We start from the raw sequence: 6000 nt of genomic DNA, 5'->3' as shown, positions 1-6000 counted from the left end.
CTTCCAAAGCCATTGGAGGCCTGTGTCTACCTCCTATGGCTTCTACATACTCGATTATCATGATTTCAGGGCTAGATTCTGGAAAGGTCTGGTCCAGACCATGGTTGACTTCAGTTCTTATGGCTGTCTCCGGTCATCTTTGACCTTGCTCCGGCCAGACATGGCTATTCAAGCCTGACACTTGACTTCTCCTACTTAGATTGATGGGTTTCCAAGCCTTTCTCACCATATGGGGTTCCTCTGAAACCCTAACCTTTGAGGTTCCTCCGATTTCTTTTAGATCTGTTTTAGATATGTGTTTACTCTAAACTTCTAAATGTTTTCTCAAGGTTTCTTTCAAAACTCTACCTTCGAAACCCCTTTATATTTTCCGATTTAGGTTTTGTTAAGTTATTTTGAAGCTTTCTCTAATTTTCAACATGTTCTACTATGTTTCCTTATGTCGTTCTTCTATTGGAGTTTGTATGTTAAAAGTCTTAGTCTTTTTTGAGGTTTCTGAATCTTTTTATTTGTTAAGTATCTGATTGATTTATTTGTTTTTCATCTCTAGACTCGATTGTGGTAAAAACCCTAAAATTTTGGGTTCATTCGAGTTCTGAGACTATTTGCTATGTGATTTACTTGTTCGTCATGCTATGAATTCAATTGGTTTCAAAACCCTAATTTATTTGGGGCTTATTCAAGTTTCTGAAGCTGTTTCACCTATTTGAAGTTGCTCGACTGGATTTGAAACCCTTTTGTTTCAACATCTGTTTCTTCAAGTGGTTTTGACTTCCTACTATAATTGAAACTAGGCTATACTTTTCAGAAAGGCCTTTTCACTTGACCCTTTATACGCTATTTGATATTTTTTTCTCTATTACTAAGTTACTGAAATTGACCTATGTGACTACCATGTTTCGATAGTTCACTATCTACTGGCTTTGTGATTGTTATTGCATGATGCTTCTCTTTGTCATAAGTTCAGCCTCACATGCCTAATGTTTATGCACTCTTTTATATGCTAAATTTCCCTCTAAAATGACCTTCAATTGCAGACTGATTTCAAATCACTCCTTCTGTAATTCTGATTGCACTCGTGTGTTAAGTAATTGATTCTTTCCTTGCTTTACTGATTTCCCTGTTTCTTGGACCAATTTGAACACTTTCCTTTGAACCTTCGATCCCTACCTTTTCTACTCAATTTGATTAATTCCCTTACCTTGGTTACATTGGTATTTGATTCTTACTGACATTTCCTTGATTAGAATCTGATGAACCTAGTCTCTATTACCTATATGTACTTGTATTATGCTGAAGATACTTCCTTATTAGTCATATTCAGCCTTATGTGATCTCTTTCCTTATTTAGTATTTAGGTCAATGATCACAGCGGACTCAACCTGAGGAAGAGTGGGCGCTAATACTTTTACCCAATAGCGGTATCGGGGTCAATTTTCCACAGGGAACTTCAATTTGGAGTTGCGTGTTTGTATAGTCTAGGACTATGTTTTAGCTCCTAATTGATCTTCTAACATTTTTGGTTTTCTTTTGATTAATAGATACAATTTATCAACTACAATTGTAAAACTAAGTTATGCTACAATTATGATTCTAAGTTGTATGCAATATAGAGAAAGGCACTAGGGTCGTGACAAGTACCTAGGTGGTCAACTAACGGGTAGAGATTCCTAATGTAAGAATGATGACTATGGGACTTATGCTATAACCGTTGCACTTCTGCACTCACTCTCACACCTCTCGGTAGAGAGAGTGATTTTGCCCAATTGACTCTCTCGAGACCAATTAGGTAGGCCAATTTGCCCAAGCAACTTATGGTTCAAGTTGGGTAATTACTCTCTCGAGGTTTAACCTGTTAATTGGGACTACCATTCTCATGGGTCCATCTCAATTCCTTGTTAGAATTAATCTTGGGGTCATAGACTCTCTTTCTCAAGAAGAGTCAAGACTCACTAAGCTAGACTTAGTGTTTGCAACCACCAAATCTTAATGAAAACATAAGATTAATTCAAATAACAAATACCCAACATCATTCATGCACTAAACAATCACACCCATTAATTACCCACACTAGGGTTGAGCCACAACCCTAGCTAATGGGTTTAGCTAGCCATAATAGGAACAGAAATTGAAGAAATAATAGATGAAATTGACATAACAATTAACTACAATGTTAATCTACTCAAATCCACGTTAATACTAGAAGAAATTTCCCAAAATAGGCTAAAATCATGAAATCCCGAGTTCAGCTGCTCTATGCTCTCAAAACAGATCTGGAAAAAACTTGCTGCTAAAAAGTAAAATGTTTTATTTATACTACATAGGAAAAACCGGACAAAAATACCCCTGAGGGTCTGGTGCGGACCGAGCACAAATGACGCGCGGCCGCGTAGAGTTTTGGGCCTTCATATCTTGCTTCTGGCACTGGGGGGCGCGGACCGCACAAAAGTGACACGCGGACCGCACTAATTAGGTGCGCGGCCGCGTGGGCTTTTGCCTTGAATGATTGAGTCTCTGATACTCTTAGGCGCGGACCGCGTGAAAAGGGGCGCGGACCGCGCAGCTTGACTTGAATATATCATGGCCTCTGAACTTTCCTGTGTGGCCGCGTGGCAGAACAGTGCGGACCGCGCAGGTTGAACTTGAAGATGTCCAGCTTCTGAACTCTCCTACGCGGCCGCGTGAAAAAACAGTCCGGACCGCGCAGGTCCTTTTAATCCCCCCTTTCAGTTATCTTTTGACACTTGACAGATTTCACTCCTTTTTGAGCCGATCTTTAGTATTTGTCATCTTGTCGCTCAAACCTGCAATCAAGCGCAACTTGTAAGCATTTTGGGACTAATTTTTGGCAGTTAATGCACAAAGCTTAGGTAAGAATGGGTATAAAACATGTAGAAATCACAGTTATCAACTCCCCCAAACTTAAACCTTTGCTTGTCCTCAAGAAAATAAAATGAGACCTACCCCTCAATGGACAACACTCGAGAAATTCCTGTTTATCCTAAAATAACCTCAACAAGCCTCAATTGGGACTAACAATTGCCCTCAACGCGAATGCATCATTAACACATTTAAACTTTGCAAACTTGTGGATCAAATGCGACGCAAGAGCATCAAGAGTTGACAAATTTCATCAAGGAACCTTTCTCAATTTCTTTGGTCATTGTGGAACCCAAACTCACACATCCTCGACTTTCCCTTAGTGAACCTCACCTTTTAGAGTATTCGCACACAAATCGAGGTGAATGGACTTCTCTCTCATCTCTCACAAAGAAAAGGCCCTAAGTCCGACTCTAAGTACCATATGCTTTCCCCCTATGTAAGTATCCACTAATGTAGGCTTCCCTCAGCTCAAGATCATATAGGGCTTTTGAGGAGTCATTGTGAAGGCTTTGGGTAAAGGTAGGCCGTGTTTTTGTTCAAATGGGTTCAATATTCCCTCAAGCACTTCTTTTGAATTATTTTGGCACACTTTCTTGACTCAATTGAGTAATTCACTTCTCTCAAGGGGTTAGAGAGACGCATTGTCACTCTTTCTTTTGCAATTCAAATCCTTTCTCCTTTTTATCCCTTTTCCACACCTTTTTCACTTTTTTGTTGTCCTTGGATTCCCTTTTTGGTTCTTATTCATTTTTGTCTTTCTTTTTGTCTTTTTCTCTTTTTCGTTGCCTTCCTTTTCTTTTGCTTTTGTGCCTTTTTACCACATTGATGCCTTTCTTGTCTCTCCCCCCCAAACTTAGACATTTGCCATTTACTCAAGGGAAAATTTGGGTGCCAAGAGAGGGTTTCGTTAAGAACGGGTATAGGCTTGTAGCTTGGTTCATGAACGAAAAAGGTTTAAGGCTCAAAAGGGTTGCACTAGGGATTATTTCATTGGTAGGTCATGGAGATTGTTCAAATTTTTGCATTTTGGATCAAGGAGAGCCTATAATCACGTCTCAAGTCAAGTTCCACTTATGATTTCGCCTCAACAAACATTCAGGGCAAGTTCTAGACCATCGGTTCGGTACTTGGGCTCACGATTCGAATTCTCACTACACACACTCAAAGATTGCCTAAGACGGAATCGAGGGCCCACAATGACCTTAGATATGATTCAAGCGCACAATGGCCCAAAATGACCACATGATGATTGTTTGGTCAACACAAGAGTCTCAAGGCCACAATTTTCACCATCCTAAACACAACATAATATCTTTGACCATAGGATCAAAGGCAAATGTGCTAGGTCCAAGTGAGGCTTTGCCTGAGGTACCCTTAACTTTAAAAACTTGAAAATCAAAAAAGAAAAATCAAAAACGGACTCAAACCCTTAAGAAGATTGTCACGCCATCTGTCATTGGGAAGAGCCACCCGGTTCGCACAACATCTACCCTTGGAAAGAACCGTGGCATTAAGAAAACCAAGGGCTTATTGCAAACGTCAAAACAAGACAAAAAGGCTACGAGCCTAACTTTGCAACTAAGACGAAGAATTTTAACGAGAAATAGAAAAACATGCAACTAAAACGAAAAATTTTATCGAAAAATAGAAAAACAAAATGAAAACCGAATGAATATGTACAAAAGGGGAGTAGAATATACAACCAGGGGGGAATGAATATATACATAGAATCTGAAGAGCATCTGGAATGAACAGTTATATACAAACCATCTACCAATTACTAATGTCAACAAGCTAAATGTAAAGATAATATGTACAGTAATCCAGCAGTTAATCAAAAAAGTAGGTCCACACCCCCACGAATAAAAGCTAGCATTGTCCCCAATGCTAACTACCAAATAAAACATCAAAAATCAGCAAAGGATATAGAGTGGCCCCTCAAGCCTCATCAAACTGGTCCCCAGCCTGCTGCTGTTGTGCTGCTGGGACAGGTGTCTGCTCCTGATCCGGCTCATCAACTGGTGGAACTGAAGAGGGCTCAACATCTGCAGTACTAGACGGGCCCACCTGAGCTGGAGCCACCTTGATCACTATTCCCTCTGTGCTAGGGAGCTTTCTCTTCTTCCTTGGCCTATCCTCCTCTGCCTGTGGCTGCATTGCTGTTGGCTCTCCAGCTAGATCTCCAAATAGTAAGTCGAGTGGCATATGATCCGCTAGCAACTTATCCACATCCACTCTCAACTGTGCAACTGACTCCTTGGAAGCTTTCTGCTTCCTTAGCTTCTTGTGCTCCTGAGCCAACTTTTCCAATGCCTTTCCATGTGCCCCAACTGCCTTAGTCAAGGCATCCTGCGTCACCATCATCTTTTCCTAGTTGGCCAGGATCTTCTTCAATGCATCCTCAATGGAGGAGGGAATCTCAACAGTAGCTGGTGCTCCCTGTGCCTGCACAACAGTGGTCAAAATAGACAACTTGGATGTCGCAACTGATATCCAGTTGTTCAAACTGGCAAGGGAGTGAGTGAGCTGGTTGGCAGTGAACCGGTGAGTCTTTGATGAAGGAATCACCGGATCAGCTGCGACAGATGGACCAGTTGTGGAGGAAGGGTCTGGGGGCAGTGCCTCATCAGTAGTAGGCTCAGGGGGCTGCTCAGTAGCAACTGGCTCTTCAGACTGGCCAGGTACGGAGGAGGTAGAAGCTTGAGTCTTTTTGCCTCTCTTTGGGTTGTTCGGACCCAACTAATCATACCATGAGTAGGGGTCCACTGGAGGTACCGTAACATTATATCTTTTCTTCTTCACTTTCAACTCTCTGAAGTAAAGGGAGAGTGTGTTCGGAAAGGGGTAGTTTGTTTTTGTCTCATTACCGACAGTAGAAATCACTCTTGACATTATATTACCTACATTCAGAGGGAAACTCGCCATGATAGATGCTACCAAGACAGCCCGAGGAAGGGGAACGGAGTGATCGTGTGTAGACGGGTCAAGTCGACTACACACGAAGGTTAACCACCCTTTTGCTTCAAAGTTGAGGGTGTTCCGAAAAATCTTTTCCTGTGCCTTCAACCACACAAGGACTGTACCTGGAGCTGCTAAATGCTCGGCCAACCACGGACG

The sequence above is a fragment of the Nicotiana tabacum genome, chromosome 5 (assembly GCF_000715075.1).
Source record: "Nicotiana tabacum cultivar K326 chromosome 5, ASM71507v2, whole genome shotgun sequence".
NCBI lineage: Eukaryota > Viridiplantae > Streptophyta > Magnoliopsida > Solanales > Solanaceae > Nicotiana > Nicotiana tabacum.
Note: the sequence above shows the minus strand (reverse complement) of the source record.